Below are 22,759 nucleotides of genomic sequence, written 5' to 3'. Positions count from 1 at the left end.
AGCTTCCTGTTCTTTTGCTAGGGTAGTCCACTGCCACCATAGGTGGTTTCACAGCAGAGCCTGCAGAATTGGACATTGGGAGATGACTTTCAATGGGCAGTTGTGCAAATTGGGGAAGAGGAAACCTGGGAGGAAAATGGTGGCAGGGGTGGGTGTTGGGTTACTGAGGGTAAGGGAGCAGTCCTTGCTTCGACTAGAAACTTCTTTGGTCAGCCTTTGCTGGTCAAAACCCACACTCAAGTTGGGTTTGATGGCACAGGCAATTGGGAGAAGGACTTGGAGGCTAGCCTGAGCTACATAGTGAAATTCTATCTCAATAATTAAAAAATAAATAGGGCCAGTGTGATGGCTCAGCAAGTAAAAATGCATGCAAGAGTTTACCTCATGATCTGTATTTGATCTCCAGACCCCACAGCAGGAGAGACCTGACTCCCTGGGACAGTCCTCTGATTCTCCCCCTCACCTCTCTCTCTCTCTCTCTCTCTCTCTCTCTCTCTCTCACACACACACACACACACACACACACACACACACACACACACACACACACACACTAAGTAAGATTTTTTTTATCCAGCCTGGTCTATAGAGCAAGTTCCAGGACAGCTGAGGCTATATAGAAAAACCCTGTCCAAAAAAAAGGTGGACATGTGATATGTGCCTTTAATCCTAGCACTTGGGAAGCAGAGGCAGGTGGATGGATCTCTGTGAGTTCAACGACAGCCAGGACTACACAGAGAAACTCTGTCATGAAAAACCAAGAACAAACAAATAAATAAATAATAAAATAAAGCTAAAAGGATTTTTAGATTTATTTTATGTGCATGGTGTTTTGCCTGGATGTGTCTGTATACCACATACATGCCTAGTGCCCACAGAGATCAGAAGAGGTATCCCATAGCCTTGCACAGGAGTTACGGATGGTTGTGAATCACCGTGTAGGTGCTGGGAACTGAACCCACATCCTCTGAAAGAACACCACGTGCTTTCAACCAGTAAGCCATCTCTCCAGCCTAAGAATAATTTTAATAGCATTTAATAAACATTCATTCGCCATTAGGTCAGGGCTAAATGTACAGTTTGGGTTACAACACCAGAAGCAAGTCTCACAACGTCACCGTGAGTGTTAAGTTTCATGTCCATTTTACAGACTGAGACATTGCAATATAAGATGAAGTAACTTTTCCAATGCCTCGCAGCAAGATGGTGGAGCATCCAAGGTGCAAACCTAAAACCAGAACAGCCTCAGTACTCAGGCCTGTCTACCAGGAAGAGCTTTGGTTTCAGAACTCCGGGAGGGGGCTACAATCTGATATGACCCGCTCTGGACAAACACACCAGCTCTTGAGCATTCTACCTGCACAGGGTGTATGGTGCTCAGAGGGGCTTGTAGAGATCTGGCTTTGGTGGCTGTCTTATGCCCTGGGCTTTCCAAGAACTCATAGCTTGTCCCACAGGATAACTTAGACTCCTGTGCCTGACAAAAGGGTCCTGGGATACTTACTGATTCCTAGAATGGCATGTGTGAGCTCAGATTGAGAACTGTCTAATTTCCTACTGTATTATTTTATATCTAGAATATCTACCAGCAGGTTCTAAGTCTCTTGGATGACCCAATCCTGCTTTAATTGCCGTGGGTCTTAAGATAAAGGAAACAGAGGGGGGCAAAACATTGAAGCACAGGGAGCCGTGGTCACCGGGTGGGTGCAATTGAATTTGAGCCGCTCCCCCATCCATCACGTTGCATTAATTGTGTTATTTTGAATTTGCTGGTTTCATAGCTCTGTATTGAAGTGTTATATTGTATTTGCATTTCCAGTTGTATGTTGCTAGAAGAATAAGAGGTCTGCCTGTACCCAGCTTTCCGTGTGTGCCTATCCCAGTAACATTATAATAAAGATACTGTGTCAACTGTTGGGACGCGATTGTGGTCCCCACCCCCTTAAAACTGGCTTGTGTGTTACTCGTGTGTGAGAAGCATGCATTTAATTCAGTCTGACCAAGTAGAAAATAAGCTTCGCACACTGGTGCCCCCCACTGCCCCTGCCACCTGGACCGGCCTCCATCCATCCGTCTCCCCCACTGCTGCCTTCGAGGGGAAATATGACAGCGTAATGAACAGTTGTACGACGTGCTATAAAAAGGCAATTAAGGGAACTATCAGACTGGGACAAGCCAGCGCGACCTGGTTAATAGCTCTGAGCTCTGAATGGGGCCGTGGGGAGGACAGGCTATAGGAGGGGGAGGGGGCTTGCTGTTTACAGTGAGGGGCTGAAGTTAGTCTTGCAGCTATCAACAAGCAAAGGGCACCTGGCTGCCCTCGAGACCGCTGGGTCCGGGACAACCCTAGGGCAGTGTTGGTTGAGAGTAAAGCTTTGTTCCCAACCCTGCTGCCGGTGGCCTTGACCTGGGCAAATGACCCCTAGTCTCTAGGCTACAGTATCCTGTTTTGTTAAATGGGATGATCGTCCTGGAATTGTGCTCCAGCGGTCGGGGAAAGGATATATTCATTGTTTTTGTTTGGCATTCGTGTGTGTGTGTGTGTGTGTGTGTGTGTGTGTGTGTGTGTGTATATACATACATCATATACAGCATAAACAGCATCCACATCATATACATATACACATACATATATATCATATATACCATGTACACATACATACAATACACATATATACATATATATGCATATATAAATGGGGATTTATTAGAATCACATGCAGGGTATGGTCCAATTAATCTAACAATGGCAAGTTAGGAACAGAAGGTTCAAGAATCCAGATTTTCAGTCTGTGAGGCTGACATCTCAGCTGGTCTTCAGCAGATGCTGGAATTCTGAAGAAGCAGGCTCCAATGCAGTGGTTCTCAATCTTGACGCTGTGACCCTTTAATACAGTCCTTCATGTTACAGTGACCCCCAACCATAAATTATTTCATTGCTACTTCATAACTGTTATTTTGCTACTGCTATGAATTGTGATGTAAATATCTGATATGCGGGATGTCTGATATGCAACCCCCAGAAAGGCCACAACCTGCAGGTTGAGAATGGCTCTAATGTCAGTGAAGGAATGGACCTGCTAGCAAGGCAGAGCAAGCAGACAAAGCAAAAGCCTCCTTCGTCCACGTTCTTATGTAGACTTCCAGCAGGTGTGGCCCAGGTTAAAGGTGTGTCTTTTGGCCTCAAGATCGAAGGCGTGTATCTTCCTTCCTCAAAGGTCTGAACTAGGAGTGGATTTACCCACTTCACACTAAGCAAAAATAATTTCTCACGGGCATGCCCTCCATTTCTGGATTATAGTTTATTCCACATGGAGTCAAGTTGACAACCAAGAAAAGCCAACACAGGGTCTTTCAATGAACCTGGCCCTCACTGTCCCAGCTAGATTGCCTGCCCAGCAAGTCCCTGAAATCCACCTGTCTGTGTTTGCCAGCACAGGGTCACCGGTGGGAGAGGCCACTCTCAGCTTTTTGAGATCTGGACTCGGGTTAGTGTAGCAAACACTCTGCCCAGGGAGCCATCTCCCAGCCCCTGATGGGAAGGCTTTCACTGTTGAATGTCAGTGCAGGAATTGGCCCTTAGCATCCAAAGGTACTTCCGTGGTGGAGGCTTTATGTGATGTCCCAGTAGGGATCTCCAGTTGAATACAGTCCTGGGGTGTGGTGAGTGCTAGAAGATAATCTGCTCACCTGGGCCCTTCACCCTTCGTGGGACTCAAGCTCCCTGGGCAGATATCTATAGTCAGCCATGGGTCAGTCATTTCCCCTTTGTGTCACTTCCTCCGCTCCCCAGGCCCTGCTGCCTTCTTATTTTCTATTTGTCGGCTCACTTTCAGCATGAATGACCTGCAGGATGGGATCGGAGATACTCATGCTCTCCCGAAGGGTTGGCTTCCTCTGGCTTCATTGAGCTGGAGGGAGGGGTGATGGGCTTTCATCATTCACAGGGTAGGAGGTCATCACCTGGCACACGGTAAAGGCCCAATGGGTACCAGTTATTGTTTAGATCACAACACGGCTCTGGGTTTGGATTTAGTACGCAGCTCATCCTGGCCATAGAGTAAGTGCTTGGTAATTGTCTGTTGTCTGAAGTGTTGAAGGAAGTTTCACCTGGGTCCTGTTGTCTATCAGACCCCTGGACCCATTATCTATTCGTCAGTCCCATAGGAAGATGATCCTGCTCGGTGGTTGGAGAATCGTGCCGTCCGTGGAGTGGTCCCTCTACATCCACACCTGCATCCTGTGCCTGAATTTCTCAGCGCTCAGGGAGCATTCAGTTCTCCCACCCGTATGTGTTCATCTTAAAATAGGAAACCAGTGTGCTCAGGGTCTGCAGAGACCCCATCCCCCCACCCCCGCCCCTTGTCCTGTCCCCGCTGCTGCAGATGGAAGCGGCTGACAGCCAGCCCAGTGACAAAGGAGCAATCAGCAGTCATTAGAGCTCATTTAAGGACATCTCGAGGATGGCTTAAAAATCCCAGCATGCTCCTCACTCCAGATGCAGAGGGTCTGAGTCCCTGGGCTCTTTCTCTTCAGCACCTACCACAGAGGAGGGCTGTGCCAGGCAAGTGGCCCAGGACTTTATCCTTCAGGCCTGTGTGCTGGCATCCCTTACCACTGCAGGCTGCCTCTGAGGGCACAATGTCACTCAAAGCCAACTTTGGTTCTTAACCATTGAGCCACCCTCATGTCAGGAGCAAAATTGACTCCCATCCCCAGAGCAGAACAGAGACCAAACCTAATCTCCTATGTGGCCAGGAGACTCATCCGACCCACACAGAACCTCAGTTTCCTTGCCTGTTCGCTGGGCATAATTAGACCTTCCCCTCATAGTGCCCAAGAGGATTGAAGGAAGCACATATCTACAGTGCCTACATGTAATCTGAACATGCATACCTATTCCACGGGATCACTGCTCATTCTCAGGTCTCTACTTAGAGGCCACCTTTAGTCTGCATGTAAGTTCTCTTCGAGTCTTCAAGTTTCAAGCATGTGTTCTACTCCTAAGTAGTTTGACACTTTCTGTGTGTTCCCCTGGAATGTTGCACACATGTGTGGGTGTGGACCTGTACCCAGGTGCTCAGTATGAATTGTATCTAAGAGGAGGCTCTCCACAGACCTGTGGAGAACCCACTGTGCTGTCACCCTGGGGAGGGGTAAATGGGATGCTGAAGTCGCTGGAAGCAGAGGTCACATTTGCCTGGACTTGGGGAGGTGGGAATGAGTCCCTAAGTCACCCAGCTCTGTTTGTCAATAAGACTTGCCTTCTTCTCGCCCTTGCTGGGATGTGTTCCTCTCTTTGGACCCCCTATGTTTGCCCGAGGAGTCTTGCTGGACCATCCACCTCACAGTGGTCTGTAGAAACAGAACCAGCCTTTCTCCAGCCACAGACCGGTGCTCAGGGCGTAGTCCGTGTTGTTGTCCCAGCATTTATCGTAGACAGTTCTCATGAGTTGAGGACTTTTCCCATCTGGTGTGCTGAGTGTCCCTTGTGGATCACCTCATTATACCTCAGCTTTAGCCACTAATGCCAGCCCAAAGGACCAGTCTTGGAAGCATCCCAAGGTTCCAGTGAACTGCAGGGAAGGCAGAGGCTTCAGGAGAGCTGGGACCAGGGCCCCTCTGTGCTTTTTTTCAGACTACAAAGCTCTTAGACCAGAGTTAGATGCTTGGCTCCAGCTGGCCAAACTCCTTAAGACAAAGAGATAGTCCCATCCCAGGGGAGTCACCTTTGAGGTGAGAGGTTCAGAAGCAGTTAGCACTGAGTTTAAAGATGCCTTTCAAAGACAACCGGTAAGAACTCACCCCAGCGCCTGGTGCACTGTACATCAGTGTTCACAGTGTCACACAGTGTCAGGGCATGACCCCAGCATGACCCCAGCAGGACTGCTAGGAGTCTCTTGACAAGATATCAAGTCTGACATTGCTTCCCCAGGTGAGTTCGGGTACGGTGCAGCAAAGCAGGAGCAGGGAGTTTGGTTTTTCCACCCAGCCTCCCGAGTGTTCAGGTCTTTCCTCTTCCCTTTTCACCCTTCTTCCTGGGATGGCCTCTGCCCTCCCCATGGAGGATTTTCTTGATGTCTTTATCTCTAGTAGTCACCACTAACTCTGCCCCTCAGCCATCATGGGAGCACATGCAGAGACCACAGGCGACACACAACAGAGATGTGCAGTTTAGGGAAATGACTTTGAAAATCCCAAGGCTCCTCAGAATCCATCTAATGTTTCTGGTCTAAGATCAATAGGTGAGGAGACCCCCAAGCCTATAATTAGCTTGAATCCTTAAGGAGAGGGGCCGGAAGGAGATGTCACTCAGCATCCCCAGTCAGCAGGCAAGGGACACAACCTCTTATTTAGTCTTTTCCCAAAGCAGAAGATTCTTGTTTCTTCCCTTTCTAAATTCACTTTTATTTCATATGACCCAGAAAGGCATGTGTCTACATGTTCACGGCGTGAAATGCATGTGTTGAACTCCAACTCCTGTTTCCTCCATGGCTGACGTGAACTGCTTGTGGCTATTCCTGGGGAGGTGACCTTTGCTTGTGAACAAGGAGTGAGCCACACAGGCAGATGTCCCATTCACCCCCTCCGTTCGCTTACTCATTTGCTTGTTTGTTTATATTCGTTTTGCCCTTTTGCTTTTCTAGATTAAAACGATTTTCTAAAATTTTGTTTTATGTGCATACATGTGTGTGCATGGGTGCACACATGCCATGGCGCAGGTGTGGAGGTCAGAGGACAAACTTGTGGCAATCACTTCTGTCTCTTTACCAAAGATCAAACTCAAGTGGCGTCAGGTTTGTTAGCAAATGCCTTCATCTGTTGAACTATCTTTGCAGGCTCTTAATGATTTTACTGGCATATATTAATTATACATAATGATGCGATTCATATAATGTACTTGATATACTTGCTCTCCACTGTTACCCCCTCTCGTCCCCTTCCCACTGATATTGCCCCCGTTTGACTCTGATGCCTTTTTAATTTCTGGTTTTGTAACCTGAAGAGTTTCATTATGATTGCTTACAGCGGCGTGGGTGAGAGCAACTTACCACTGGCTACACCATTTCAGAATAACCTCCCTTTGCCCACAGCCATCAGCTGCTGTAGCTCCTCATGGGAGAGTGGAGCCTTATGCTAAACGACAGGAAGTTGATGGGACGAATATTAGGCTGGTTCTTTCATTTACTTATTTTCTATGCAGAACACAGAGCATTCTCCACCCTTTTGTGCACACTGGTTTTTAAAAAATTGCCTTTGGAGTTCTTTAATTAAACATGTAGACTTTGAGGTGGTGGTGAGGCTGGAGAGAGCTCAGAGGTTTGAGCAGTTGCTGTTCTTGCAGAGGACCTGGGTTTGGTTCTCAGCACTGAAGAGTCCATAACGGTATCCTTTTCTGGTCTCTGTGGACCCCAGGCGTGCATACAGTGCACATATACACATATAGGCAAAGCAGGCAGACACACAAGATAAGAATAATAAACCTTTCAAAACAAAAATTTCAAAAATGAAGAAATTATTCAGCATGTTTGAGGACCTGAGAATGAACAGTGGTCTTTACTTTTTCCTTCCCTTCCCTCTTGTAAGCTTTGTACTCTGTAGCCCCCAAATGGGTTTTCTCCTTCCTTTCATCTTTCTTCCTCTCCCCGACTCCCTTCCTTCATTCTCTAATGCTCTACCCTGCACTGGTCCCTGTGCTTGGTGCTGGGCTATAAAAATAAATTTACTCACCTTCTTTCCTTGGAGAAAATGGAGCAGACATAGCACCCCCAGTGAGCCATGACTGAGGAGGGCAGGGAAGCCTTAGCCAACTTTCATATCTGTGCCTTGTGTCTTCCATGTCACCAATGAGACTGAAGTTCCTTTTCTTCCCTTTGCCGAGCCTTAAGCTCTGTATGCTGACCTGCCCACCTCTATGTCCAGAAGAACCAACTGCCCCCATTCAGAAGAAGTAAGGGTTCAGCTAGGCTGACAGACTTATAAGGAACTCTAACAGGAGTGGGTCTAAGATTGTTTTAATTTTTTAGGGTACTGGAAATGTAGGGCTTAATGGGGGAGAATACACACAGTGGAATGAGGGGGGCACACAGAAAAAATGGCTTCTGTCCAAGCAGCAAAGCCTCCCTTCCCAACCATCAAAGTCCACCTGTGAGAACCTTGGGGCACTGTACAGTATGGTATAAGTTTGTCACAAGACATTTTTTTTCCTTCTTTTCTGTTTTTGACAGACTCATGGAGCATAGGCAGTATATACTGGCCTTGAATTCCTGACCTTCCTAGACCTCCAAAGGTCTAAGTTTTATAAAAGTAGATTCATTATTAGAATTTAAGTGTGTCTCTGGGAAATCAACCAAAAAAAAAAAAAAAAAACCTGTGCATTGTATTCCTTTGTTCTAGTGTGGACATGAATGCTTATGCATAGACATATGTGTTTCACGCTGTGCAAGTGAAGGTTGGAGGACAGTGTTCAGGTGCCAGTTGGTGCTCTCCTTCTGCTACGTGGATTCTGGCAGTGTACTATATCATCAGGCTTGTCCAGTGTCTTAGTTAGGGTTTTACTGCTGTGAACAGACACCATGACCAATACAACTCTTAAAAAGAACAACATCTAATTGAGGCTGGCTTACAGGTTCAGAGGTTCAGTCCATTATCATCAAGGTGGAAACATGGCAGCACCCAGGCAGGCATGGTGCAGGAGGAGCTGAGAGTTCTACATCTTCATCTGAAGGCTGCTAGTGGAAGACTGGCTTCCAGGAAGCTAGGATGAGGGTCTTAAAGCTCACGAGACAGTGAGCACAGAGGCACACTTACTCCAACAAGGCCACACCTCCAATAGTACCACTCTCTGGGCTAAGGATATTCAAACCATGACATCCAGGAAACACTTTTACCTACTGAGCTGTTTCTCCTGCCCTCTGTTATGTTCTTAATACATAGAACAGAAAACGAAACCCAGACAAGCTTGCTGGCTGGAGAAAGATGCAAAGGACCGGGTGAGAGAGTCCTGTGGGCCTGAAATTGTGTGAATGAAGACTCGTAATTTCTTGTGATGGCCATTTCCTCTGTCAGGAGCATATGACAATCCAGCCTCTAACAATACTTAGAACAAAGCTAAGGAAGCACCTACCCTCAAGACACACAGACACTGCTTATTAACTGAAGCCAATCAGTGTCCCAGCAGCCACACGAGGTGGATATGCTTGTCTCCCACACGATGCTGATGAAGAGGCTAAGACACAAAGACTGGGTAGCATAAGCTACCAGTCTCTCTGCTTCCAGAGTCTGTTACCACTGTGAGATGCTGTCCCTAGAGACTGGTTCAGCTCTCTGGGTCTCAGCATTTCTTATCAGGATAACAGGTCTCACACTACATCAAAGGGCTCATTTGAGGATTTAAAGTGACAGTGCTTATCGAGTATCTTGCCTGGTGACTGTTATTAATATGATCTGAGGTTATTGTCAGCAACAGCGCCATCTTCAGGCTGCTGGGAAGGGGTCACTTCGGGGCAGAGCCCTGGAAAGACTGTTTTTGCGGCCAGGAGGTGAGGAAGCAGAGGAACAAGGAGAGCTCATTGTTTTAATAAACTCACACTCGGTCTCTGTCTCCGTTCCTCCGTCTCCCCAGAGCTGGTCCTCTGCTGGCATGCGAGGCTCCCTCTGGGCAGGGAAGTCTGTTCTGCTCCCGTTCCCATTACACACTCCGTTGAGCATGGGAGAAGGGGAGCCAGCCGCCAGCCGGCAGTAATTAATTGCCTATTTGGACTCCTGCTGTGGCCCGGGAGGGAGGATGCTGGACAGCTCCCTCCTGGCCCAGCCCAGTGACTCTGAGAGCAAGGGTCTCTGCTCATCTCCCCACAACCATCTACTCTGAGCCACGCCCAGGCCAGAAGGGACTTGGGCAGCATCGGGGCCACATCTGTTCACTTGGGGGAAAGTCAACAAATCTCTCCTACTCAGAGAGCTCTGCCCGCTATGGGACTTTCTAGAAGGCCAGGAGGGCAGCTCTCAGTCTGAGGAAAGAAACCTGAACCCAACATTTTGAATCCCTGTGTCTTAGTCTTGGTTTTAATACACATTAGCTATGTGACTTTGGGCAGGACACCAGCCATCCTGGATGGTCCCTGTCCACTGTCCTCTGTGACATTGGACAGCAATGACAACAGGCCCTCCTCATCCAAGATTTTGCTTTCTGGGGTTTAGTTGCCTGCAGACAACCAAACTCTGAAAATCCCATTTGTTTTGAATCTCTCTAGAGAAGAGACTACATTTTGTTAACATTTCCTGAGACATTCAGTAGAATTGCCCAGGTTGATAACTATGGTAGTTAATCTTTGTGTTTCATTTATAAATGAAACTGTTCCATCCCATGTATGCACACTGAAAGACATTGTGTATGGATCTGCGGCTCAAGGTTGATGTTTTAAGCAGCACAACATCTCCCTCACAAACAGAGCTGTTGACTCTCGCCTGCTTTGCTCCATGTCACTCCAGAGTCTGTTCTCTGGACCACTTCACACTAATTCTCCTCTATCCATGCTACCTAGGTGAGGTCTCCCTTTAGGTTTTTACAGGCAGATGTAGCCTGGCTTAGACACCACTAGGAATTTTTCTAGTAAAATCAAGGTGTGTGTGTGTGTGTGTGTGTGCGCGCGCACACATGAGCATGTGTAGACTACTGTTGCTTTCTCCCCCCGCCCCCAAGACAGGGTTTCTCTGTGTAGTCCTGGCTATCCTGGAACTCACTCTGTAGACCAGGCTGGCCTCGAACTCAGAAATCCGCCTGTCTCTGCCTCCCAAGTGCTGGGATTAAAGGCGTGTGCCACCACCACCCAGCCTACTGTTGCTTTCAAGTTACAAAGGACTGGCTCAAGTCTGGCTGCAATTACCCACATCAAGCAGCTCAGAACAGCTTGTAATTCTATGCACACATATGCATGTGCACAAACTATTAAACATATTATATTAAACATATAATAAATATAATAAAAATATAAATAATTAAAAAAAACAACAAAGGCAAGGCAAAAAAAAATCCTACCACCACCAACAGCAACAACAATAAAAGCTGGTGGGCTGTGGTGGTGCACACCTTTAATACCAGCATTTGGGAGGGAGATGCAGACAGATCTCTGAGTTCGAAGCCAGCCTGGTCTTCAGAGTGAATTCCAGAACAGCCAGGACTACACAGAGAATCCCAGTCTTGAAAAAACAAAACAACAACCAACAAAGAACAACAAAGGCCTTACCAATACCTATCATTGATGAATGTGAGGATAAGCTGTGGAAAAAGATAATCACCAGCTGCACTTGGAAAGCCTCAAACCACAAAGCATATCTACAGTTGTCATCATCATCTTCACCATCACCATCATTACCATCATCATCATCCAGCTCAAAGACATTTGCTGGTGTGTGTGTGTGTGTGTGTGTGTGTGTGTGTGTGTGTGTGTGTGTGTGTGTCTTTTGGCAGCAGCTGACAGGCACTCTGGAGTCTGAAGGCAAGTTTATGTGGGTGGGAAGAATTATGACAATTAATTAGTAATGTCAGCTCTGGATACATGATGGGGTGAGGAATCATTCAATGGACATGCTGTATTTAAAAAATGCTCAGGGAGTGAGGTGGTGCCGGTGCACACGGTTAGTTCCAGCACTTAAGAAGACAGAGGCAGGAGGATCTCTCTGAGTTTGAGGCCAGCCTGGTCTACAGAACAAGTTTGGGGACAGTCAATGTTACAAAGAAACCTTGTCTGGGAGGGGGGAATGTTTAGGGATGGAGACTGGAGAGAGAGAGAGAGCTCAGTAGAGGACCACTTTCAGTTCCCAGCACCTACATAAGGTGGCTCACGGCCATGTATGACTCCAGCTCCAGTGGATCTGATTCTCTGGCCTCCATGGACAGACAGACAGACAGACAGACAGACAGACAGACACACACACACACACACACACACACACACACACACACACTTAAAAATAGAATGACAGTATTTTAGCAATACTTCTGGTATTAGTAAATATGGGGCTCCAAGCTAGAGAACAATATGGCCCGTCGGATGCAGGCCTGATTTCTGATTTTATCCATCCAAAGCCAGAGTTCATGAGAGCCCTTCCTTTCCAAAAGTGGAGTTGGGGCCTGAATTTGAGGACTAAGGTTATGTTCTTTTTGTTTTTTGTTTGAGACAGGGTTTCTCTGTTTAGTCCTGCTTGTCAGAACTCACTGTGAAGACAGCCTGGTCTCAGACTCACAGAGATCCTCCTGCCTCTGCCTCCTGCATACTAGGATTAGAGGTGTGTGCTACCACACCTGGCATCAGATTCTCTGCTCTTAACATCTGGAGTGATCCTAGAAAGAAGAATGGACGAGAGGTCCTCAGGAGGACAGCTGGTTGAGCCTCCTAGACTGTGTAGTAATAAATATTCTTACCCTGCCATCACTGGCTGGTGGCTTCACGCCCTTCATCCTCACAGTGGAGTCTGGGATTTGGCTCAAGATTCTGCAATCAGAGCTATGCCTCTCACTGTCCTACCGTCGATATCGTGTTCCTGACTCTCAGCTGAACTCTTGCCAAGGACTCGACCCAAGGCTCGCTCCCCTTCTCCCTGCCACAGTTCCCACACAGGAGCAAGGGTGGCACTATGTACATCTTAGCTTGTGCTGTCCTGTGGCTTTCCTCTCATCCACTTCCATGGCCAGAGACTTTCCTGAGGTACACTCTCCCCCAACCCCACGTCTTTCTTCTTCATTATACCAGCCTGCTTATATTTGCTCTTCATTTTCTCTCTTGCTCCAGGAACTGGCATTAGCTGTGCCCAGCACCTAAAGAATTCTCTTCTCCAGTGTTCACTGGCTTGCCTCTCACCCTCCTTAGCTTGTACCCAAACGCCACTCCTTTGGCACTTCCAGGCAGTCTTATGAATGGCCTAAGACAGCTCTTAGGACCAGAGGAAGCCTCAGGCTGAGAAGAATTGTGAACTGGGCATTGGCCAATGGACTCTGGAACTGTCTACCAAGGCTTGACATCAGCTAAGAGGGAGCAATGTGTGGGGAGGCCTTACATCCTTCCTGAGGCCATCACTGAACCACCCAGAACCTTACCCAGACGGCTTCAGGATCCTTGTCATCGTGGTGTTTGAAACAGTCACGTGTTCTTTGGGGATGTTCACAATGAAGTCTGTTTGAGGCTCTGCGTCTCCATGTGTGCATGGAGAAGCCCCCAGGGCAATGGGGGAGGACAGGCCAGAACAGTGAGTGATGGTTTGTGTACTGATACAGCCTGGCACTTGTCAGGGACTGTACAGAACCAATGCTGAGACAAGGCCTGACCTTTGACTGTGGGGCTGACCTTCGGGCATCTGGGTCTCATCAGAGAAGGGTCTTTCTTCAGCCATACATTCCTGCAGGAAACCGACAGAGCAGATGGCCTGGTCGAGGGAGGCAGGCAGGGTTTATCAGAGAGCAATCCCATCTGATTGTGTCCAAGCTGCTTCCTGCACAGCCTGAGCAGAGGAATCCTGTCCAGATGGAGCTGCCAGGGCTGCAGCTGCTGGAGGTCTTGGCAGAGTGTGCCTGGCCTCCTGCTTGCTCCCCAGTCTTGTGTCTTCCTGGGTGGCCCCAGCAGGATGGTGAGTGTTGGAGGAAGTGCTAAGAGATGGGGGGTGGAGACATAGCCTGTGACCTCAACAATGCCTTGGAAATGGAGACTTCAGTGGATAGGATAAATGAATCAGGCACCTCATAGATCAAAGCAAGCCAGGGGTGGGGGCATTTGTCTGTAATCCCAGTGCTCAGGAGTTAGAGGCAGGACCAGGAGTTGAAGGCTGGCCTTGGCTACATAATGAGTTTTAGAGTAGCCTGGGTTACGTAAAAGCCTGGTGTTTTGTTTTGTTTTGTTGTACACACACGAACACACACACACACACACACATTTAAGGAGGCAGATACACAGTAAGAACATTTACTGTTGAATCTTCACATCTTCACCTATTACCTTCCACAGTGAGGAAGGGTCTCAGACATCACAACCTTCTTCCCTCTGACAGCTCCACCCAGCAGTCTGAGCCTATAGGCTAAGGGGCTTTGTGCATTCATCTTTTCACCTGCCTTAGGATTGGCACACTGAGGAGTCAATCTTGGGGTAATGATGTAAGGCTGGTACTTTGTCGCAGCCTCTAAAATTGCTGCAGACTCTAAACCTAGTAAGAGAGAAAGCAAGTGAGGAGAGCAGGGAAGAGAGCCACAGAGTAGTTGGGAAGAGGGGCTACCTACCCTTTTGTTTTTCTTCCTTGCACCACTGGGCTCAGTGCCACTGGGACCTCTGAGAGACAGCATAATAATATATATACCTGGGTCAGACTGACAGGGGTGTGGTAGAGGGCTGGTTCTTCACTCCTGTCTCATCACAGGCTGAGGGTTGCTCCCAGAGTTGACTTCCTAGGTGTTTTGTCCCTGCACAGACTGGGAGAGTTTTTTTTAAAAAAGGAACTAGCACAGCCCTGCCTTAATCCCCACTAAATCACACCTTTGGTTGCCTCCTGGGAATCTGAAGCAAGCATTCCTGTGATTTCCAGGACGTGGGGAAGCTCTTAGGCAAGCCTCACGGCCTGCTGAAGCTCCCTGACTCTGCCCTCGGCTTGGTGGCCGCTGATGCCCTCCTTGCTTTACCATAAAGGTGGTTTCCTTTCATCAGTCTCTGCATCTGCTACCTCCTAAGTGTCATCTCTGCCCTGGATGGACTGTCCCAGGTTAGCCCCTTCACTCAGCAGCTGAAGAGAGGGGTTTCTTCATCCCATCAGGGCTGATGCATATCTTCCCAGATGCTCCTCAGAGTATCCCTGGGGCACTGGGAGGGAAAATGGGAACTCCAGTCCTTCTAGTCACTAGAGAAGGCGCAACAGGGAGTCCAAGAAATCAGATTCAGGTATATTTTATGCTGTCTCCCTGACTTCAGTGTGCACAGTACACAACTCACAGCATCACATGATCGCATTGTTGAAAGGGGGTCTTTGCACAGGACCAGACAACATGACTTAGACATGCTAATTCAGTGATAATTTCACAGTGTGCGCAGATGCACGCACATGAAGGTGTCTCACAGTGAAGCACCAAGTCATACCCAATCACCCGCTGTTTCATATAGCACCCAGGTTCACAATTTATCACAACATGGAACTGAATTCTGTGAGAAAAGTCCATGGTTTGTGACTTGTGGTCTTGTAATGACACAGTTACCCATGACACAATGCTGTGGAGTACCGACCAGAGAAGACTGCTCAGACACGGATTTAAGCCGATAGAAAGTCATGACTAGCCAGCCGGCAACTACACTGCATGTCTTGGATCCCATTGTAGAGTCAAGCCTTTCTCAGGGTGAGCTTTCAAGCACAAAAACCATGTCCAGGGTCAACATACCCCGTTCACAAGAACAGTTAACCAGAAGCAGAACTACAGAAGCTAAAAAGTAAGCCAGGTTAGCCCATTGGAGACTTTTCCAGAGCTATATAAACTTCGTGGGTTAGGTCTTTGTTTTCATTTTGGCAGGTAGTACTATCTATGTGCTGAGTTTTGCAGTCTGAAATGTTAGTTCCATCATGGAGTCGGTTGTGCTAAGGTCTGGGGCTTACTAAGGTCTGGGACCCTGTTACAATAATACATTTGCATAATGGGACAACGTTTCATGAATACACACACACACGAATAACTAAGCCCATGGGAGCATGCACAGACTACATACTGACAAAAAGAAGCTCACCCTGATCAGAGCTTCCGTAGAGCATGCAGTCATAGTGAAGGCCATGACGTAACAGCACACCATGACGTAACAGCACACCCTCTTCAGTAGCATGCTGTCTTATGACCTGAGGTACAGCAGCAGTAACTTACAGCTCTGACTCACTAATTCAGCCTTCAGAAGCAGAGTAGGCACGGGGAGTGGAAAGAATCTGACGTGAGGAGAAAGGGTGGCTTTGTTTGAACAGATGTCTCATAAAAGGGCCTGGTATTATGTAGCTGCTTTACTGAGCTAATGAATTCCAGTAGCGCAGGAGTCTGGGGGATTCATTAGTGGCCCCAAGAGCAATTGCTTCCACCCTCGCTGACTTCTTACTTCCTGACAGTATAGCATCCTCCATCCCCAAAGTGATGCCATGTTTGAAGAAGAAGGGCAGAAGCCGAGCAAATATTTGTGCCTCCAGGCCTCACTTGGCACTCGCTGCATTAGAGTTTTCTGCTGGGACTGACAGCAAGCCTTTGCAGGCAGATTCTGCTCTGTATGGCCTGGGAGAGATGCCAGGACCCTGGCTGGGGTCTGTCCTGCACATTCATGTGCCGCTGGGATGGCCCTTCTTTCCACCTCCTCACTGCACTGCCTCCTCTTTGTTCAGAGCATGCTTCTTCAAAGAATGGCCCATGCCCCAGCCCACAGCCCTCTGTGATATAACTGCTATCCCATCCTCCCAAATTCCCACATTTGTCTCTTTACAGACCTCTGATACCACCCTCTCTCCCTTCACTTCATGGTTTTTTTCTGCTTGTAGCCAAATTCTTTCCTTTTGACTTCTCCTGCTGCCTTTTCTGCCTCTCAGATGGCCTCTCCCATCTCCTCCTGAACTCCTCTTCAGTTTTAACCCACACCCTCCAGACTCCAGTGCCATTCATCAAGGCTGAGCAGAGGAAAAGATGAGAACACAGACATCTTGATACCCTACTTTGGTGACCCTTGGAACTACAGAAAAGAGAGGTGAGCATCCCTGCAGGGGGAGGAGTCAGGGGCAACAGAACTCATCTCAAACTAGGGCTCTGGTGTGGGCTTGGAAGCTCTGCCCCATGGGCAGTTGAGAAAGGGGTAATGGAAAGAATCCAGGAAATTCTGGTTGCAAGAGCCAGAGATATGGCTCAGTGTCAGGATGGGTTCTAGCTAGAGCTCTACTGCTGTGGCAGAACACCGTGAGCATGAACAACCTGGGGAGGAAAGGGTTTATTTCACTTGCATTTTCACATCACAGTTCATTATTGAAGGAAGGTAGGGTAGGAACTCAAACAGGGAAAGAACCTAGAAGCAGGAGCTAATGCAGAAGTCATGGAGGGGTGCTGCTTACTGGCTTCTTCCTCATAGCTTGCTCAACCTGCTTTCTTATAGAGGCCAGGACTACCATCAAGTAGTGATGGAGTGATGGCACTACCAAGCCCAGGGGTGCCATCACTCCTTCATCAGCCACCAACCAATAAATGCACCACAGGCCAATCTTGTGGGGACATTTTCCCTCTTTTAAAACTACTCTAGCTTGTGTCAAGTTTGCAGAACACTACCTATCACGGGGTACTTGCCTAGAGCACACAGGTACCTGGGCTCAATCCTTAGTACCTGGAACAAGTTGAAGTACGCAGAGGCTGCTGAAGTAGGAGGGTTACTGAAAGTTTGAGGTCAGCCTTGGATGTGCAGTGAGTTATATGACATACAATATGAGTCCTGGAGTGAGGAGAAAGAGAAAGAGGAGGAGGAAAAGGCAGAGGAAGAGGAGGAAGAAGAGGAAAAAGAAGGGGAGAAAGAGAAAGAAGAGGAATGAAGTGGAAATTTCTGGTTTCACTGGAGACCCAGTTGTGTCATGTGATGTTTTCTGGAAGCTGTCTTATGAGAGGATGTTTTGTTGAAATAGACATGTGGGAGGATGTTTTGTTGAGAACAGACATGTGGTGTTTTTCTGGAAGCTGCCTGGTGAAGGGGCATGTGATGTTTTGCTGGAGTGGACACGAGAGGACACATGATGTTTGGAAAGGGTATACGTATAATCCAGCAGACAGAGGATGACACTCTGGCATTGGTCTCACCTTGCTTTCTTCTCTGATGTTTACTTGTCATAACTTGGTAGAGAAAAACACACCAAAAACTTCTGGTGGTGTTCCGGCTGCTGCTTGCTGCTTTGGTAGACATATGTTAATCAGAGGGCCTCTTGGTTGCTTCTGGATCGAGCTGCTACAGCTTATTTGAGTTTGGTGTTTTGCTAGTGGCCTGGACTGCTGACAACAAAGACTGGAATCATCTCAAAGAACTGTTTCTAAACAAGTTCATGCTTCCCTTGGCTATTAGCCATTCCTTCCCTACCTTTGGTGGGCAGGCTGAAAGTGAGGTTGAAGAGTTTAAGAACCTTTTTTAAAAGTGGGTTTTAAAAACTAAGCCTATAGAGGAGGAGCAGGAGGAGGAAGAAGAGGAAAAGCCAGCACAGGAGGAAGAAAAAGAGAGAGGAAGGGAGGAAGATGTAACTTCATTTTTTTAATTTATTTTAATGATGGTTCTTAAATGCTTTAAGAACCCCTTTTAGCCCACCACCCACCAGAGGTAGTGGACAAGAAAGGATACAGAGGAAGTGGACCTGTTTAGAAAGGTTCTTCAGAGTGACTCCAGTCTGTGTTGTCTGGAAATTGACAGTTTAGTTCACAGGTCAACAGCAGCAGCTCAATCCACTTGCAAACACTTCACAGATATACCAGCAGTCCAGATTGATAAGAGTCAGGATAGCAAACACAAATCAGCAGTGGGGGCACGACCTAACAGAGACAACTAGGCCTCAGCCTCTGCACAAGTCAACGGGAAGGACCAGCAGGAACACCAGGAGAAGTTCTTGGCTGTACCTCTGTCAACAAAGGGAAGATCAGCAAACACATGAGACTAACAAATGTTGCACAGCTGGCTCTATAAGCAAGCCTAGCTCAGCCTCCATCACTGTCCTTTGAGTCCTTTTAATATGTCCTCTAAACATCACATGTCCTCCATGAGTCTTGTCTCAGGCATGTGCATCTGTCTCAACTGACATCACTGTCATTCAGCCTGAATCTGCAAAAGTGTAAAAAAAAAAAAAAAAAAAAAAAAGCCATGACATACCACCAGAAGTTTTTTGATGCATTTCTCTTTGTAGAATCCTGACAAAAAAGGGCAGTGTAAGGCATGAAGGTGTTTGCCCCAGCAAAATACCTTCTAACACAGCCAACTTTCCAAAGAACCCTTAAGTTTCCACTTCAGAAAGGATGGGAGGGAGGAAGAAAGGAAGGAAAGAAAGAAAAAAAAGGGAAGGAAATGTTAGATGTTGGTTGCAGCCCATCTTTGAGCATCCTTCTGCCTGCTCTTGATCCTGGAGAGGCTACTGAGGCTGGTCCATAGCTTAAATAGACAGACCCCTTAGTTAATGCTGTTTACACGGCCCTATTCCTTGGGCAGGCTCTGTGAGGCACACGTGGGGAGGAAGCCTCTTGTCTGCTGTCAGTCATTAGCACCTGTGTCTATGGATAACATGGTTAATCCCTAAAAATAGAGGCAGAAGCTTTGGCTCTGTAATTGGTTGAAGGGCCCCAGGATGGCAGGAGGCAGCTCTGGGGAACCTCAGGAAGGATGGGGTCCTGACAGCTATCTGGGGTCAAAGACCAGCTTAACTTCTGCTACCCCTCTTTCCCTAGGTAGAGGGGCTGCCTTTTGTTCCCTTATCTCCAGGAGCCAGTGACAGTCTGTCCTCTAAGGCTGCTGATCACATGGTATGTTATCAGTCCTGCCTGTCATCACCAGGGCTGTGGGGCTGTTGATGTCTGATGAACAGCACCTGAGCGCCAAAGGGACCCTGTTCGTGGTCTTATCTAAGGCCTCTGTATCCTGCTTGGGTTCCATGCTCTGGTCCCTATGGGGCAGTCACTGAACCCACAGCTTTCCCCAAGGCACCTAGATAAAGCACTGTCTGGACGCTGAAGCTCTGAAGTCAGTGTCTGGGGGAGGGGCAGTGACCAGCTGGCATCTCTGATCCAGGCTGTTGTCTGTTAGGGCATTGTGGCTGCTCTGGCCACATGAAAGGCAGAGAACTCGGTTTCTAAAACGTTCCTGGATTTAACACTCAGCGCCTGGGCATTCCATACCTTTCCATTGTAGACTGTTTTCTCCTCTAGCTGAGGGAAATATAGGTCAGGACCAAGGACAGCACCCTGTCAGGCTTTTCCAAGAAGGGCATGAATGGAGGGAGAGCTGGAGGTGAAAAGAAAAAGAGAAGAGGGAGCTGAGAGACGGGGTGTGGTGAGAGAAGGGAGGAGGAGTATCCCCAAAACCCAATGGAGGTGAGACATTTTTGAGTCTCTATGTTCGGCTTGCCCAGTGGTTAAGGAAAGACAGCTCAGCTAAGGAGAGACTAAGAAACTGGGGGCACTTAGACTGAAAAGACAAAGTCACACCTTGAATAAAAGGTCAAAAATAGCTCTCTGAGAAATAAAAGAATGGCAGAAAAAAAGTATTATTAAAAGAGTAGAGAAAGATTTATCAGCTGCAGTAGGCAAGGAGAACAGAGTTGTTTCCAAAGTAGCCCCTTATCCATGAACAAAGAAGTGTGACTGTTAAGGTCGCAGCTAAAGGATACAGTGTGGAGCATGTGTAACTCAAAGTCAAGGAGTTCACGTTCACAAGGCTAAGATGGCGGACGGGGAGATGTTTGGGTCTGCTTGTAATCATGAAGTTGGAAGGCAGGAGCACCTCTAGGCATCCTCGCATTGCAAAGTTTTAGCTGAAACAAGGAAAGGACATCTTAGCAGTGTACTGATGTAGGAGACTGTCCCTAAAGGTACCTGTCTCACTTAGCAGCTAGCCAAGGAACGGTAGGTAGTAACAATAAAGCAAAGTGCCTTGTCCCAGGATAAAGTGTTTGTTGGTTGTATTCCTCGATTCAGTTAGCCCATCACTTGTGAAGTTAATGTTACCAAAAGCTCTCATAAACACAGAAATAATAATGGGTAGTACTTAATACCCAACCTGGGTGGGACATCACATGGTAGCAGTGTCTGTGACCTTTGGAGGAAGCAGTTTCCTGCTTACCCCTGCCTTCTCCCCACTGCCTGCCTATTATCTATTTTGACTGTATGATATCTTTAGTGTGTGTGTGTGTGTGTGTGTGTGTGCGCGCACACGTGTGTATGTATTTGTGCACATATGAATGTGTGTTGAATGCCCATGAGTGTGTGTGTATATGTGTATGTGTGTGTGTATGCATGTGTGTGCATGCGTGTGTTGAAGGCTAATGAGTGTATATATATTCAGAGGCCAGAACAAAGTGTTAGGTGACTTTCTGTAAAACTCCCCAACTTATTCTGGATCTCTCACTGAACTGAACAAGACAGTGAAGACCACTGTCTTAGTTAGGGTTCCATTGCTGTGAAGGCCAAGGCAGCTCTTATAAGGAAAACATTGAATGGGAGCTGGCTTACACTTTCAGAGGTGTAGCCCATTATATTAATGGCAGGAAGCATGGCAGCGTGCAGGCAGACATGGTGCTGGAGAAGGAGCCTCATGTTCCTCAGGCAGCAGGAGGGGACTGTGTTACTCTGACCAGACTTGAGCATATGTCAGATATCAAAACTTATCTCCCCAGGGACACACGTCCTCCAACAAGGCCACACCTACTCAAACAAGACCTTGCCTCCCAATAGGGCCACTTCTTATGGGTCACTGGGGGCCAATTACATTCAAACCACCACACTTACATTTTCAACTAAACTGGCAGCCAGCTAAACACAGCAATCTACCTGGCTCTGTCTCCCTCAGGGCTGGAGTTACAGGCATACATGAACCAAACCCACCTTGACAAGTGGCTGCTAAGATCCAAACTCTGGTCCTCATGTCTGCCCAGCAAGTGCTTTGACACCCTGAGCCATCTTTCTATCCCTCTTTCTGAACTCTGATATAGAGTTCTCTCCTTAAACTCACCAACTCAACTCTGTTTGTTAAAACAGAGCAGGGGGTTCTATTTCTTGGCTTACAAAGCTCTGCGGTTTCCCTGAGCTGCAGTCATACAATGCATGGTGTGGCTCCATTAGGCAAAGGAGTTTTGTTTAGAGATGGATCCAAGGTCCATTGTCAAGCTGCAGTTGATTCTCAAGGAGCAGGGAAAACTTAGATCCAAGTGAATGGACCTATCTTGGTTATCTAGGGGTATTCCATATACATCTGGCTATTCCAAGGTAAGGATAGTAAGCCAGAAAGTGTCACGATCAAGCTCCAGCTGGCTGTGAACCTGTGATGGTCCTGGTGCAATCTCCCTTGGCTCCAGACTGCTGAGTCCCCAGCCTGGGACTGAAAATCAGCACACATTACTGTTTTTCCTTGGAAAGTGGAAAGGGCTTTATTACTTTATAGCCTCACTCCATCTGATCACCTGAGCTTGTCTTCCACCCAAACACTGGGCAGGAACGCTGGGCAGGAACTAGCTAGGCAGCTTTGATAAGTGAGAGTTGCGGTATCCTAATCCCTGAGGGTCAGGATATCAGAGATCATCACTGATAATCTACATACACTGAATCCCCGGGGACTCTCATTCCTGAGCCACAGGAATTAAAAGGAAAGTATAACTTTGGAAGGAAAAAGTAATATTCCCACCGTGCTCTCAAATGAGTCCTGTTTGCCCTCACCCCATCCTGCTAGTGGCTTATTCTTGGCTGAGGCTAGCCTCTCTTCAGGAGAAAGAACAGTTTGTGTGGCTTCCTGGATGTTACAGTGAGTGGTCCAGAGGTGAGAGGGAGAAGGGCTGGCAGAACCCTGTGAGCAGAGACTGCATAGGGGATTTTTTATTATTATTTAATTTTATTTGTGTGTGTGCATGTACTTACATGTCTGGTGTATATGTGCATGGGAGCAGGGGGGGGGGGCAGGTGCCCATGTGTGGCACAGAGGCCAGTGGAGGACATCGGTGTCCTGCTCCATCACTCTCCTCCTTACTCCTTTGAGGCTGAGTCTTCTCTGAGCCT

General features: G+C 47.6%; 1 long non-coding RNA gene across 1 annotated transcript in view; it reads left to right on the top strand.

Moving 5' to 3' along the window:
- The window catches only part of LOC117703255 (uncharacterized), a 54,736-nt gene that overhangs the window by 5,053 nt on the left and 26,924 nt on the right, over positions 1-22,759 (top strand). The window contains exons 2-3 of the long non-coding RNA XR_013108949.1: positions 12,792-13,623; positions 16,582-16,736. This is a non-coding gene — a long non-coding RNA (uncharacterized LOC117703255). The remainder of the gene's footprint in view (positions 1-12,791; positions 13,624-16,581; positions 16,737-22,759) is intronic.

The sequence above is a fragment of the Arvicanthis niloticus genome, chromosome 2 (genome assembly GCF_011762505.2).
Source record: "Arvicanthis niloticus isolate mArvNil1 chromosome 2, mArvNil1.pat.X, whole genome shotgun sequence".
NCBI classification, from domain to species: domain Eukaryota; kingdom Metazoa; phylum Chordata; class Mammalia; order Rodentia; family Muridae; genus Arvicanthis; species Arvicanthis niloticus.
The sequence above is the reverse complement of the archived record's forward strand: the minus strand, read 5'-3'. Positions and strand labels throughout refer to the sequence as shown.